At 20.8% G+C, this 17521-nt stretch overlaps 1 protein-coding gene across 9 annotated transcripts in view; it reads right to left on the bottom strand.

The window, feature by feature from the left end:
* The window catches only part of LOC149876384 (uncharacterized), a 264010-nt gene that overhangs the window by 132276 nt on the left and 114213 nt on the right, over positions 1 to 17521 (bottom strand). The window contains exon 6 of one of the 9 annotated variants that reach the window (XR_016448736.1): positions 4385 to 4508. The exons of the other annotated variants lie outside the window; for them this stretch is intronic. The gene's annotated coding sequence lies outside the window, so the exon portion shown is untranslated. Of the gene's footprint in view, positions 1 to 4384; positions 4509 to 17521 lie in introns of those variants that run through there. 9 annotated transcript variants of the gene reach the window in all.

Below are 17521 nucleotides of genomic sequence, written 5' to 3'. Positions count from 1 at the left end.
TAGCATAATAGGAACATGAGTATTAATATAATGATATAATTTGTAATACCATATAATAATATATTCTATAAATAAATCTGTATTTTTTATAGAATTATTATATATTTCGTTTTCTATAGTAATATTACTAATTAATTCATTTTTTTTCTCCTCCATATTCATATGATCTAAAACACCCGAATCACCATTAATATCACTGGATGTATGAATTACGCAGCAGTTATAAGAATAGCCATTTTTACATAATTTTCTAATACTGTTTATAATTAATTCTTCACTATCAATGTTAATATCAGCTACATAAAATAAAGGATTTCTAACGTTTTTATATTTTTCCATGAAAAATTTGCTAATTTCAAATATACCTGTAATTAACATAGTAGTTTCATTTAAAATTTTAAATAATGGAATTGTTATTGTTTTTTCTATTAATTCCATTTTTTCATCTGAATGTTTATTTATAAGTAAAACATATAAATCATTAACATAACCTAAACTGTATGTTAATTTTCTTTCAGTTAAAAAATATTTATCACTTTCTGATACTTCTAAAATAATAGTAGGTAGTTTAGTATCTACGTCGAATATAATACCTTTAAAAATAAAATCTATTTGAATTCCACCTGCAATACTAACACCAATTGAAAATGGTATTGTTTGCATATTATTATTATTATTAATTATATAATTATTATCTATAGTTTTAATACCAATAGCTAATGGAATGCATTTATCATTAATATTTAAATGAATTAAAGAATTTAATGATATTAATGTTGTATAATTATATACTTCTCTGTTTGAACTTAATTTAAGTGTATCTTTTTTATACAAAAAACCATAATAATTATAATTAGTATCATTAACTACATTATTAAAACAATGATCTTGTTGTTGTGATGATGAATAAATTTCGCTGTTTATACTATATCTATTCATATTTCAAACTGTATTTTTTATTAAAAATATATTTTCATTTTAATAAAAAAAATCAAATTTAAATTATAACTTACTATAAAATTTTATTTATATTAAGTCATAATTTGCTTATGACAATCTATACAAGTATATACAGTAAAAAAAGGTTCATCAACTCGTCTTAGCATTTTTTCTTCTATTGTTTGCTTTCCACCGCAATTAGGACATTTACTTTCAGTTGCAGTATTAACAATTTTTTCCTCTAATTTAATTGGATTTAATAATATATCCATTTGCCGCCATTCATCTGGAGAATATTTTAATTTAGAAATATCATATTTTTTTTTTAAAAAATCTATATTATAAGCGCTCCAAACATTAACTAACATTTTATTTTGTTTATTTTTATCTGGATATTTATTAGAAATATTATTATAAAGATTATCAATTATATTATTAATAGCTGCTGTAGGTTTTTGATCTACAAATTTATTTTTTATATCTGCTAAATAATAATTATTTTCATGAAATAAATCAAACATAATTTTTTTAAATTCCATTATTAAATTTTAATTAATAAAATTTAATTCAAATTATAATAATAAAAACAATGATTGTTATTTTTACTGATTCAAGCTATTATAGTTTACGTTTAAAATCTACTTCATGTATGTATATACATAATATAACAGCTAATACTGAAAATGATTTAGTGAAAATAATAACATTCGAATTTAGTAGTTTTAATTCATTTCACGCCGAATTAATAGGCGCTATTAATGTTTTACATTATATTAATGAGCAAAATTATAATAATGATATATTAGTTTTATATTTAGATAATTCAGCTTGCTTAATAATATTAAATACTTTAAATTCTAGCGACAATGAAAAAAAAGCTCAAATTAATTATAGGCAGAAAAATAAATATAGTGCCGAAAATCAAACTATAACTCAATTATTAAATAATTTATCAGCGAAAAATATAAAAATAATTTTAAAACACTCTAAAGCTCACTCTGTTTCGTCTACTTTATTATTATCTAATATAAAAATACATTATAGCAAAAATAGCTTAATTAAAGATAAATTAAATGAACTTAGGAGAAATATAAACTTATATTATAATAATATTTTATTTAAAAATAACGCTGAATTATTATTAGCTAATTTTTACTCTGCTTGTAATGACAAAAGTTCTAGAGAAATATTATATTTTACAGCTTATTATAATAACCGAATTTTATTTAATCATATAGTAGACAGAATAGCTTATAATAATTCGCTTATATATACAACATAAATAAATTGATTTTTTTATAGTAAACAAATATGTCTAATTGTACATTATTAGAAGCCGGTAAACTAATACGGCATGGTGAAGTAGATTTGACTAAACAAAAAAAATTAATACCTATTAACTATATAATAGACTTTATTAAAAATATATTTTTAGATAATTCTATAGATAGATATTTACCTTTTATGTTTTTAAAAGCTTCTACAGGAACAGGTAAAACTACTGATTTTCCTGCTTATTTAAAAAAACATTTCGGTAATATAAGAATAGTTGTAACAGAACCTAGAATTGTTACAGTTGAAGGTTCCGCTAAATATGTATCTAAAGTTTTATTCAATGAAGAAAATGTCGGCAATACAGTAGGATATAGTACAGGTATATCAAAAGTACAACCAAGAGATGCTAATAGTAATTTATTATATATGACGCATACAACATTATATCAAATGTTTCTTTCTGATAATATTGATACAGCTTTACCATATGATATAATAATAATAGATGAAGTTCATGAAATGGACCAAACACAAATAATGCTGCTGCTAAAAATGATAAAAGATTTTATTTATGATAATCATATTCTTAATAATAATATTTCTGCTAAATGCTTGGTAATATTTCAAACTGCCACTATAGATGAAATTAATTTTTGCCGTTGGCTATGTAGCGATATTATAGAATTAAATCCTAAATATAATTTTAATAATCATATTATAGAAGTCAAAGGAAAAAATCTTATAGTAGACTCTATTAAATTAGCCGGCAATATTAGCAATGGTTTAAAAAGCATGGTAGATATTCTTAATAAACATGTATTTCCTGCTAATTTAAACTGTTTAGCGTTTGTAACAGATCAGAATATAATTAATACTATAAAGCAATATGTTTTAACAAGCAAACAGAATTATTCATGCTATTCATTAAGTAAAGTAGAACTTGATAAAAATCCAGATTTAATTAGCAGAATAAACATGGGAAATAAGCCTTATTTAATATTTACTACATCAATAGCGCAAACAGGTATAACAATACCTGATTTAGATATTGTTATAAATGATAATACTATAAAACAATCTATATATTTACCAGTTTTTAATATTAATATTTCTACAGAAATTATAACAACAACTGATACTGATCAGCAACGAAAAGGTCGCGTTGGTCGCACAAAAAACGGTCAGTATGTAAGTATGCTAAACTTGCCTACAGATGATAATACTGATATATACCCACCTGCTTTAACATTCACTAATGATTTATCAATGATATTAGATTGGATTATATATTTAAACAATAAAAAAATGAATACAAACTATATAGATTTATATTCTGCTTGGCCGCGAAATATGATAAATAATGGTATATATAGATTACTATCATTAGGTTTAATAAATAACAAATTAGAAGTTACTAATTTTGGGCGATATATAAAAATGGCAAAGAAAGAAATATACAATATAGACATTGAAGCATTTGTTATACTGTTTATGTCGCAGCAAATATCACCTACTATAGATTCTATAGATATTATATTTGCTTTATGTTTAGCTAATAACGCTGTAATTTTGCAAAAATTATATACTAAAGGCAATGATGGAATTGATTGGGATAAACTTTATAATATTTTTCTACCTGGAATTAAAAGATATAATATATCTAACTCATTTATAGATTTTTGCTTAATTAGGCGCTATTTAGAAAAACTTATTTTTGATGATGAAAACGTTGTTATTAAAGCAAGTACTGAGAAACTTATTGATTTACTTATGAGTTCTCATATGACTAAAATGTCTATAATATATAATAATGCTTTAGTAGATGATTCTAAAAAAACAGAATTAACACCGCTAAATTGCGTTGAATATGGTAATATTGTTGCTAAATTAATATATAATTTAATGCCTAATAATGTTATTACTTTTGATACAAATCTTGGTAAATTTGCGCAAAATTTTAAAAGTGTAATAAAAGGCGGAAATTTAATGAAAAATAGAGATTTAGAGTTTTATGGTGTTTTTCCGAAAAATACTGATACTATAGTTTATTATAAAATGCAGCTAGACTACAAAGAAACAATAAAAGATACTGGTAACAATATAACAGCAAAAAGACAAATAATAATGCCTATGTTGTTGAGATAAATATAAATATAAATATTAATACGTTATTTTTTTTTTATTAATATTAAAGACTATAGTTGTATATATACATTGTCTCTTATATATATTAATGGGCTCAGCTTCATCATCAAGTGTTGATTCACAAGGTATAACAACAGATATAGCAGATTCTATACAAGAAGTTTTAAATCAAGATACTAACACACAACGTATAGATCAAGAGTTAAATATTAAAAATGTAAAAAATGCTATTATAGAAAATGTAAATATGGAGGCGAAAGCAGAAATGATATTTAAAAATTTACATAAACTTAATTATAGTGAAACATTTTTTAATGATGTTAGTTCTGCGGCGGCCTCTAAAATAACAGATAAATTAGGAGGAATAGGCGCTAATATAAGTTTTAACTCTGTAAAAAATTTAGTAAAAAATGAAATAAGTAACAAACAAATATATAGAAATACTCAAAAATTTCTAGAGAGTCAAGATATTACAAATATTATAAATCTTATTGATACTCAGAATATTATATTAAAAAATATTAATTTAACTGCTAGATTAAAAAGTCTTAAAAATTCTATTATTAGTGATTTAGATGGAGCAAACGTAGGGCAAAAAGTAATAAGCAGCTTAGATATAACTAACTCTATGGAAAATAAAGGCGCTTTATCTTTTCTTGATACTTTCGCGACTTCAATTCAAAATGTAGTAATTGTTTTTATTGTAGGCATAATTGTTCTTTTTCTTGCCATATTTCTGTCATAGTGAAATATAATTTATTTATTTTTAATATTTGTATTTTTTTTATTACAAAATAATAAAATTATTATTATGGATGAATCAATATTAATACAGAAAAAAATAAATGATTTAAAGAATTTTTCTCCTTCTGAGCAGTTAAATAAAGAAGATGAAGAAAAATTATTAGACGTTTGTGAGAAATTTAATGAGTCATGGAAATATAGCGGTATATATAGGCGAGTATTCGAAGATGAAAAAAAATTTTTAACTAATGCTTGTAGCTGTATTCATAGCGATAATATATTGCCGCAGTTCTTAAATAAAGAATGTAGAAATAGAGGTTTAAAGCCGCAAAATATGCATGCTAATAATCTTGTAATATGTAACTCGAATAACAATGTACAGAATTCAGATAATGTTATTGAAAGTGGAAATAATATGATTGCTTGCAATTTTACAAATTCTAATATATCGCCTGAAGCTTTTATATATGCCGCTAAAGAAAGCTCATTTTATTTAGCGCCTAGTTGGCTATTTACGATAATGATATTTATTTTTGCTATACTTATTGTTATAATAATATCACCTGAAGCTAAAAACGCCGTAATACTAGCTAAAGATTTTATTTTAAACATCTTAAAACCAAGCTCGAAATAATAGCATATATACAAAATGAGCGAAGAAGTTTCTTTAGTAGATATAATAAAACATAATAATATTCTTCGTAGTCTTTTTATTAAATTAACATCTTTTATACTGCCGCGTAATTTAGCTGAGAGACAGAATTATGATTATGATAATCCAACAGAATATACTGCTTTAGACTTTATAGAAGATTATTGTAGGTTTCTTAGCGAAGATTATCTCCGCAGTACAATAGAACATATATACACTGATAATATAGCTTCTAGTTCTACATTCCCGCAAAACATAGAAAAAGAATATAAAACAAGAATAGAATATTTGCTAGATAATAAAAATCTTTTAATTCAGCTCTTTAAGCAGAAATTAAATGAATATCCTGGCATTATGGTGCAATATATATTTAAACAGCCAAAAATAGAATACTATTGCGGGCTTTTAAACTCTGATAGTAATATTATATCTGCTAAATCATATAATAATTTTAAAGAAGATATAACATCTATACAAGATAAAAATCAATTAAATAATAAATACATTTTAATTGATATGTTAACTAAATCTTTTTCAAAGGCGGCTATATTACATAATTCAACAATTAAAACAATAGCTCTTACAATATTTCCTTCTGCAACTGATTATATTTTTACTATTATTAAGATTTTATTTATATTACTAGTAATAATATTCTTTGTTATTATAATAATATCTTTTTTTAATTAATTTAAAAGAAATTAATATTATAAATTTTTTTGATAAATGGATAAAAAAAGCGATGAAGATTTTTATATTATAGAAAAATGCAAAAAAGATAAATTGAAATTAAAATTTACAAATAATAGCTTTTTTGCTGGAGGGGAAAATAATAATACAGCGGCTTCAAATATAAATAATTCTAGCGGAAAAAAAATAAAAATATATATTTAGTAGAAAAAAATAATATTGTTTAAATAATATATTTAAATAATAATATTGATTATTTTAAATATATATTAAAAGAAATGGACGATTTAGCAGACGAAAATATTAGCGAAGAAGAATTAGATACAGATGATATAATAGAAGATGATAATTATATTCAGATAAATAAAAGTATCGGTAATATTAAAGGCATATTAATAAGAAAAGAAAAAAGAACATTACCTTTTTTAAACAGCTACGAAAAAACAAGATTGATAAACGATGAAGCAAATTTAATAGAAACTAGTGGTTATATACCTATAGATAGCAGCCAAATAAAAAATTACGGTTCAACGAATTCACTTAAAATCGCTAAACAAGCATATATTTTAGGTAAACTAACAAATTTTACTGTAGTTAGATATGTTGGTTGTATTTATATAAATGATGATAAATATATAATCTGCGAATTTATTAATCCTTCGTATAATAATAAATAATATATATAAATAAATATATACAATTTTTATTTTATACTATTTATTTTATTAGAGAAATTTTTACTATCTAATACACATTTTTCGAAAAATTTACTTTCTTCTTCTGAAGGTAAGCTAAATGATATTTGTGATTTTTCTGATGAATGTTTATAATTATCATCATATTTATTACTTTTAATTAAAAATCCACTTGATGCCAAAAGATAAGTTATTATACTATTTTTACCATAATTAGAATTATAATATTTATCTATTCTTTGTTTTAATTCCAATTCTTTATTATTATTTTTATTATCGCTATTATCGATTATTTTCTGAGTATCCAATTCTTTATTATCGGTTTTATTATCGTTATTATCAATTATTTTTTGAGTATCCAATTCTTTATTATCGTTTTTATTATTGCTATTATCGATTATTTTTCGAGTATCAATATTTAATATTATTTTTTTTTCTAATTTATAATTTTTATAATCGCTATTATGCAAATTTTTTATATTATCATCATTTTCTATAAGTTTTAATATATTACTACAATTAGTACATAGTTTATTATTTTCTGTTTGAAAGCAAAATAATCCTTCTTTATTTAAATTTAGACAATATATATTTTTTTTTTCAAAACTAATAAGAGACATTTTTTTTTATATAAATAATTAAATAATCAAATATGCAAATATATATATAAATATATTTAAATAAATTTGATGATTTATTATATTTATAAATGTAATTTAAACAAATGGAGAAAAAAAATAATAACGATAATACTTATTCTGTACTTAGTCTTGATTCTGTAAAAAATCTTGCATCAAAAATAGAAATAACAGAAATAAAAAAAAAATCATTTCCTGAGCAGAATATAAATCCTATGAAAAATAATATTTTACTTTTTAGATTAAAAGACTGCACTCATTACATACATGCTATTTTAAAAGATATTATTCATCAGTTTATATATAAATCATGTTTAATTTTTGATCCTTCTTTAGTATTATTATCTACACCACCTAAAGTTCGTGATAATAATTTAAATTATATAGAACTTTGTATTCAAGTATCTAATATACCTTTATGTATTCCTGATAATTTAGATATAGATCTCAGCGAACTAAATTTTTATATTAATGTTTATAATAAATCTAACACAGAAACAATATTACTTATGAGCGATGATATAATATTAAAAAACAAAGAAAAAAAATATGAGCGGTATAAAGATATAATACCTAAAGGAATTGTATTACATAGAATGCTTCATAATACTGCTATTGTAATAAATGAAATTAAAATACATACTATAAGAATGGGTGATACTAATAAAATAAATAAAACTTTAATTAATTCTGATAATACAATATATTATTATACCTCTTGTTTTAATAAAGCAATATATGGTAATTCATATACATGTTTATTTAATAAAACAAAAAAATTTAGCGAAATAAACCAAATAAATGATAAAGAACATTTTGATCATATAGTCACATTAACTACATTTGGTCCATATCAGCCTAAACAAATATTAATAGAAAGTATTAAATATTTTAAAGATTATATAAACTCTATGGAAATTTCCTGTCAAGAAGAAAAAATAAATTATAATTATAGTAAATATGATTTAATACAATGTAATGTGATAGAAGATTTTGTAAAGAATATGTTTGTAACTTTTATGCGTGATAACTATAATACATTAGTGTTATTTAGTAAAGAAAATCCTAATGAGTTTAAAATTTGCGCAGATGTTAATGTAGAAAAAATTAATGCAGATATTTTAAAAAATATTATACTTAATAATCTTATTTTGCCGCTAGAAAAAGAAATAAATAATAAATTAACTTATTTTAAAGAAAATTTATTTGACACTTCCAATAATAAACTGCAGATAGATCATTTTAAGCAGTATAAAGAATATGGTAAAAATGATTTTTAGATTTTTAACTATATATTAAAGAATAAATGGATATTAGGTGGTGGTTAATAAAAACATTTATGTTTATTGTAGTAATTGTTTTTATACATTTTATAAATAAAAATTATATATATCTTGAAAATGACTATATATCTGCTATAGTAGAAAGTGTTTTATCTACTATTGTGATAGATTATATTTATTTTGGCGGCTGATGTTGATAAGCTTCAAAGTTTGTTAGCGAAATATGCACTTTATTCTCATAATTTAAAATATGTGTTACTATCATTTTTTCTAGCGAATTTTTTGATATATATCTAGCGAAATATTTTTTATTGTAATGATATTTAATAATATTCAACGCTGTTTTATCTAGCAAATATTCATATTCTTTATTATTTATATATAGTTTTTTTGTTATATTTTTGTTTTTAGCGGTATTTTTATCATTTAAATCATTTAATACTACAATATCATCTTTTATTATCTTTTTTATTTCTGCTTTTCTTTCAGATAAAGTCATTGATTCAAACAAAGAAAAAGCATATTTCATATCAAAATTAAATACAATATTTTCTAACGCAGCGCTATTTAATTTTTTTATCTTTTCTAGTTCAATTATAATAGCTGTATCTTCTTGATTATCACATATTAATATTATTTTCTGCAGTATATTATTTTTATCTTTTTCATTTATAATTTTATCTATATTTGATCTTATTTTATTATCTCTATATTTATTTTTTATGTTTTTTGATACAATATACTCAAATTTATCTTCTAAAAATAATATATTAGATAAACTATCTACATTTTCGTTCTTTGTTTTAATATCATATGTTAGAATTTTTTTTATGTTATCTAATGTTTTATAATTTATTTTTTGCTCTAACGAATCATATATATTGTCGCTATTATAGGTGCCTTTAAAAAACCAAATTAAATTAGTAGATAAATATAGTCCAAATCTATCTTTTTTATTAGCAGATGATGACACCCAATTAGTTGGTATTATTTTAAATTTATCATTTTTCTGTTTTTTATTAAACTCCTCTATAAATTTTATCATAGTATTTATAGTAGGTAACTCATTTTCAGTTGGAATAGCATAAATCTTATTAAACATTGGCTCGAATTTATACAACACAACAGGAAAATAAAATCCGATATTTACACCAAAGCAAAAACAGTTACTATCAACATATATATTTTTAATAATATAACCCATATTGTGTAGCATTAAAGCAGTTATATAATTGCTTTGTATTGATGCATTTACATCTGGTTCATTCATTATTTTATTAAAATGTGTTATTATTTTATCATCAGCGTTAAATACTTTTTGCAGAAATATAGAACCTTTTCTAACATCTTTTCCTGAGTAAAATACTAAGCCTGCTTGTTTTTTCTCATTTAACTCGTTTTGCTTTTTAATTAATATTATAACATATTTATTATTTAAACTATTATTCATTAAATTAACATAAGATTCAATATCATGAAATGTTACATCTGGTGGTATTATATATATTACATTAATGTTATGTGTTATTCTAAATATTTTTAATATTATTTGTTTAGGTAATATACCATTTTTTATTAAATACATAGATGCTTCTTTATTGTTGTCTATTATAAGATCAGCTAAATTATCTAATATATTATATATATTTTTTTCATTTTTTGTATTTGACAAAGTTTCAGCAAACATAATATTTATACTTATATCAGGAATTTTTCTTATTTTTTCTTTTGCTTCTTCGAAATATTCTCTGTGGTTTATTATACCAAGCGCTGTTGCTATACAGTAATATTCTTTAACATCTAAACCATGTAATAATGTTTCTACAGCAAGAACTCTGAAAACATTAGGATATGCAAATTTATTTAACTTTGTAGCTATTGTCTCTGGTAATTTATATATTCGTCCAGTTTCGAAGATTTTATTATAATTTATTATATGTTTTACATTTGGCGCCTTAAATAGATTTTTTATTTGTTTAGCCTCGGCAAGTGACATAAATCCTGTTTCTAAGCATTTATCTAATATCATTTTTTTTGCTCCTGTGTCTGATGGAGTTTTTTGGCAGCAGCCTTGACATCTGTTTTCAGGATGCTTGCCAATTATAGGCAGAAAATAAGGATATTTCTTAGGGCATAAATAATAAAGTATTTCACCAGTTGTATGGTTGAAATATTTTTGAGCATTTTTTAAATCTTTGGCGCCGGTTTTCTTTAGTTCATTAAATTCTAATTCAGTTAAAATTTCAGGTTGATGAGCTTGTTGACATCTCTTTGAATACGGCACAATATTTTTATTATTTTTGCTATTATATGAATATAAAACCGGATCAGTGTATTTTAGTATTGAAAGTTTATTAGTAGTATTAATAGTATTTTTTACTTTGCTTTTATACGGCGATTTTAAAAAAGAATTTTTAATATATTTTATGAATAATATAATGTTATTATAATTGTCATAACTAATATTATTAATATCTATTACTGCTTCTAATCCTTTTGTTATTATTTTACAATATGTTATTTGTAGTTGCTCTATAAAAGATTTATAAGAAGAATTGATAAATAGAATAAAACCATTTTTTAATTCGTTTTTATTTATATAATTTTCTAATATATTATTATCTATATTACCCGTTTTAATACTCATAATAAGTATATTTTTAAGAGTATTTAACGTATTAGAGTGTGAATAATTATTATTATCTATATTAACTATATCTGATTTTGATATAACATTATTTAAATAATTATTAAAATCAGAGAAATCATACCGTGATATTTCTTCTTTGTTTATTATATATTTTAAACTAATTTTTTTTATATATAAATTATATAATTTATTATCCCATGCATGTATAATAGGGTATAATATATCTTTTATTTCTTTATTTAGTCCGCTAAAAAAAGTATTTATAATTTTAATTAAATTTTTTTTAAAATCTTCAATAGATGGTATATTTTTATTTTCTTGATAGCGAAATGTAAAAGTTATTTTTTCTCCATGGTCAATTTTTAGCAGAATATAACAATTATCAATAAGTATAAATATTGATATTCCTAAAGTTGAATAGTCAGCATCGCTAAACATATATATAAGATTGTTAAGTAATGCTATATTATTATTTCTTATTTCTAATATTGTATTATTATTACTTAACATCATTAAACAATAAAATGCTAATATATATGAATTTTTGCTATTATTATTAATATCTATATTTAGATTTTTACATAGCAAATCTAAATCTATTGAGTCGTAAATAACACCAGAAAGCATTTTAACTTCAGTATTTATATTTTTTATATTAATTACACTTATATCTTTATCGTAGTTTTTATTATTTTTGTTATAATCTATATAGTCGCTATAAATAGCGTCTTTAGATGAAGTTATATACATTATATTTTCTATATTGAAATTTTTTATATTGAAATTTTTGCTCCAATTTATATATAATTCTTTACTCATAAAAGGCCAGTATTTGATTATATATGCATCATATATAGTTTCAGCGTCTATATTCATTTTTAGTAATATAGATTTTATATCATTTATATCTACTATATAATAATGATCTATATCTGCCGCTGGTAAGCTTACAGATGTAGGTATTATTCTGAAGTCATTACTAATAAGAGTTTTATCTATTTTAACATAAATATTTTTATTACCTAACTCCATCTCAGTTTTTTCTAATTCAATCATACGTTTTATTTCTGCTTTTTTTTCATCTTCGTTGATTTTTTCATCTTCTGTTATATCAAATTCTAAATCATTATCAAATATATTATCTTCGTTTTCATCATTATCATTAAGATTACTTATATTAAAATTTGCTCCGCCGATTTGAGATATTGATATTGAGTTTCTAACATCTACTATATGCGGATAAAAAGCAGATAAAGTGCTTTTTCTTTTGTTTAAATTATAAGTTGTTTTATAAACACCTGTTGAATCAAACCAATATAGATGTTGAAATGGTATTAATATACCTAATTTAATTTGTATTTGACCTTGTAATTCTAAAATATTAGAATTATCACGCATAATAATTTTATGTACTTCTATTACATTCAGCGGCTGAAAATCAGGAATTATTTTTTTTAATTCTTTTATTTTATTATTTTTAATTAAATCATTAATTGTATTAAATGTATTATCGTCATCGACTAATATATATCTTTTAATTATTTTATTAGATATAATATCATGTTTGTCTAATATATAATGCATTTCTTTAATAAAAAAATAAATAATTAATAATTTTGTAAGAATAAAACTATTAAAAGACTTTTTATTAATTGTTATTTAAGGTGATATAAAAAAAGATATACAGTAATAATATATTACATTAAAAGAGCAATCATTATTAGTATAAATACTAACAAATCATAAAATGTAATTTAAAATTATTACTGTATATCATAAAACATAACTTAAAATCAAATATTATGTTTTTTTACGAATACTTTAAAACAAACAAAATAACTATTTATATATATATATTTACATTAATACATAGAGTTTTATTAAAATTTATTAATATGTAAACTAATATCAGTAATTGTTAATGCGTAGAGTGTGTCAATGATTTTATCAATATTTTTATTTTTTTTAATAATTGCTTGACAGTTATCAAATAAATTTTTTATTAATTTATTAATAATATCATCATTGTTAGCAAAATATTTATTAAATATATCATAAAATCCGTTAGTATATAAAATATTTAATTTTATATAATGTTTAGTACAAATATAGTATTCATTGATAAGATATTTTAAAAAATTACTATTATAATTAATTATTTCAGCGCGAATTTCATCAGAAGAATTAGAATTTTTTATTATTATAAGATATTTACTATAATTATCAAAGAAAAATTTTAATATAAACTTAATAGATTCATCAGAACCTGGAAAGAAATTGCTAAATATATTGCTGAATTCAAAAATTTCATTATTATCTTGTTTCATGAAATAATTAGAATTATTTTTATGCTTTGTTATTAATACTTCAAGAAGATCTTTATTATAAGGAAAGAGTTTACCAAATATATTATGAAATTCATGAATATCATTATTGAGATTAAATGTTGTAACATGGCGATAAATTGCATTACGTAAATCTGAATCTTCCATTTTTTTTTTAATTTCATTAATTAATATTAATATATCAATATTAATATAATAAAATTAACTAAAAATTATTATTAAATAATATAAAGTAAAATTTGAAAACATAAATAAGATAAAATTCATTAATATTTACTCACCGCTAAACAAATATTATTATATAAGATAGCAGAATAAATACTTACTTTTTAGCCGCTAAATAATACAAAAAAATAAATATAAGTTTATTTATTTTGTTTTAAAATATTTTTTTTTAAAGGTGATAAGAATAAGTTATTAATAAATCTTTATTTGTTTGAGTAGTTGATTTATATAAATGAATTATTTTATTAATTCTAAGTAATTTTCTTAAAAATTGTTTTATTTCTTTATTAACTTTAAATTTTTCATCAATTATCCATGCTTTAAATCGAGTTAATATATTATTAATTAAATTTTGATCATTTTTATTGAGTAATTCAAATTCTATTAGAGATGTAACATTTTTATTATTATTTATTATTGCAGTTATTTCTACTTTTATTTTTTTTACATCAAAATTTAAATAATTTGGATGGAGATATTTTAGCGCAATATTAATACTAATACTATTGAAAAACTTATTTTCTTTTATAATATTTTTTAATTCTGTTTTTATACAAGATATTAATTCAATATAAGCTAAATCTATATTATTATCATATTCTTTTTCAGTTATTATATTTTTTTTTAATGTCAATTTAAATGGGAATTTAAAATCTTATTAACTTTAAAATTTAAATAGCAATTCATTTTTAATTTATTAATTTAATAAGTATTTAATTCAAATCGGTAAATAGATAAAATAAAATATAATATATAAAATACTAAATCATCCAAACATTAATTATAAAATTAATTTTTCTCTAATATATATTTTATACAAAATTAAGTAAAAAATACTATTGTTATAATATATTATATTTTAACTATAACTGCAATAATAAAAAATATATATATTTTTTTCGCAATAAAGATTTTAAATTATTATTATAAATAACTAACAAATAATTATTTATATATTTAAATATTTTCTTGATTAATAAATAATTTAATCTTAGCGTTCTTATATAAAAAAAAAATAAATAATATAATAATAATATATTAAATTAAGTTATTATCAGAAATAAATAGGCGTATAAATAATATATTAAAAAATAATTAATCCGCTTAATAGCAGAAATAAATATTTTAAGTAAGTAAACTTTATTAGACGCGCTAAAATAAATATTTTTACAATTTTATTCTATTTATAATCGAAATAGCTTTATTTTTTCTATTTATATTAGTAACTGTATTATTTTCTCTGCTTATATCATTTGTTAAATTATCTACTGCATTTGTCGCGGCATTTACAACTACATTTCGCGTTACTTCGTTACTATTATTATATCTTAATATAAATTCAGTGAAATATCCTAACATAATAGATAGATATATTTTTAAATTATTGTTTTCTATTAACTGAAATAAATCCGAGCATTTATTAGTTATTTCTCCTTTAAATACAGTATTAATAACTTGCATAGTAGATGATTGATTAGAAGAAATATTACCAAAAACTATAGTATCAATATAATCTATTAAAGTTGTTACTGAAGTTGTTGAAGCATAAAAACAAACAGTATCTGCTAATGTTTTTCTGAGATATTCATAAGCTTGACTTAATTGATTTAAATCTAAATATATTAAATTCTGCGAAATTTTATTTATTTCTTCTAATTGATAATTAAGTATATGATCTTTAAGCAGATTAAGAGTTTTAATATAATTAGTTGCTTCTCTGAATTTAACTAAAGATTTATTAGACATATCATGTTGATTTAATTGTAGTGAGTAATTATTAACCCGTGAATTATATTTAATTCCTTCAGGGGTATCGATTTCGCCTCCAATCATTTGCGAAAAATTATTATAATCTTTAGTGAAAATTTTCATTGAATTACGAGTAGCAGCAACAGGTAAAGACATATTATTATTATTGCTATAATCATCATAAATATCTTCTTCATCATCATAAATATTACTGCTATTATCATTAGCAACTGCCGCAGTAGAGTATGTTTTATTGATTTCATTATTATTATTTACATAATTTATATATTCTCTGTTGTAACCTAGTTCTGAGTTCATTAACTGACTAATATTAATATCACTACTATTATTATCCATACTTCTATTTTAATAACATAAAAAACATATATATTTGTTTTTTTCTATATTATAAACTAACGATTTGTTTTTACATTTCGTTAAAATTTGATTTATTTAAATTATTAAAAATAAATAAATAATGTATAATAATATGCAATATATTAGTAATAACAGTAGTAACAACAGTAATAATTATCCATATAATACTATTATTCAGCAACAATATAATCCATATAATAATCAAAATCAAAATATTCAACAATATAATAATAACGCCGCTAATAACATTATTAATCCACAGCAACATATACAAGAAATTTCTTCCAATTCTAATAAATTTAATTTATTAAATACTAATAATGGTATTAATATTCAGCAGCAGCAACAAAGATCAAGAATGAATAATTTAAATAATAATAATTTTTCTATTCATTCTTCTAATAATAATCCGCCGCGATTTAATATTAATTCTAATCCTAATATTAGCGGTAATTCTAATAATAATTATTTAATGAAACATCAAAATAATTTTGTAGAAATATCTAAACTTAATCTGCAAAACACTAGTAATAATAGTAGTTTTAGTAGTAGTTTTGATAGATTTGGAAGAAATATAGCAAGTTGTAATTATAATTCTAATAATGTAGATACAACATATAATAGCAATAATAGCAATAATAGCAATAATAATAATAAAGATGATGAACTTAAAAAATTAATTACTACCAGATTTCAAGAAATGGCGCCAAATTTAATTAATGAAGTAATTCATACTATTAAAAATGGAACTGATAGTGAAAATAGTAATAATGAAAAAGATAATATATTTAATAAAATTACAGAAAAAACAATTAAAGCCACAAATAATTTAATTAATGAAAGTAATAATGTTGCACAAGATAAACAAGAATTACAGCAAAATACTAAATCTAAATTTACAGAATTTAGTATTATGCCGAATAAGCAAGCATATACTAATAATGTTAATAATACTAATAATAATAAATTTAATTTTGCTAAATATTAATAGAATTAATAATTTTATTATATATATTACATAAATGTATTATATATTTTTTTTGTTACAAATATTAATAAATTTAATATAGTTAAATAATATTAATTTTTAGCTTTATTATTTAAATTATATAA

The sequence above is a fragment of the Hydra viridissima genome, unplaced genomic scaffold, assembly GCF_058129835.1.
Source record: "Hydra viridissima isolate aposymbiotic clone 2 unplaced genomic scaffold, HvirCarnegie_v1 scaffold_21, whole genome shotgun sequence".
NCBI classification, from domain to species: domain Eukaryota; kingdom Metazoa; phylum Cnidaria; class Hydrozoa; order Anthoathecata; family Hydridae; genus Hydra; species Hydra viridissima.
The sequence above is the reverse complement of the archived record's forward strand: the minus strand, read 5'-3'. Positions and strand labels throughout refer to the sequence as shown.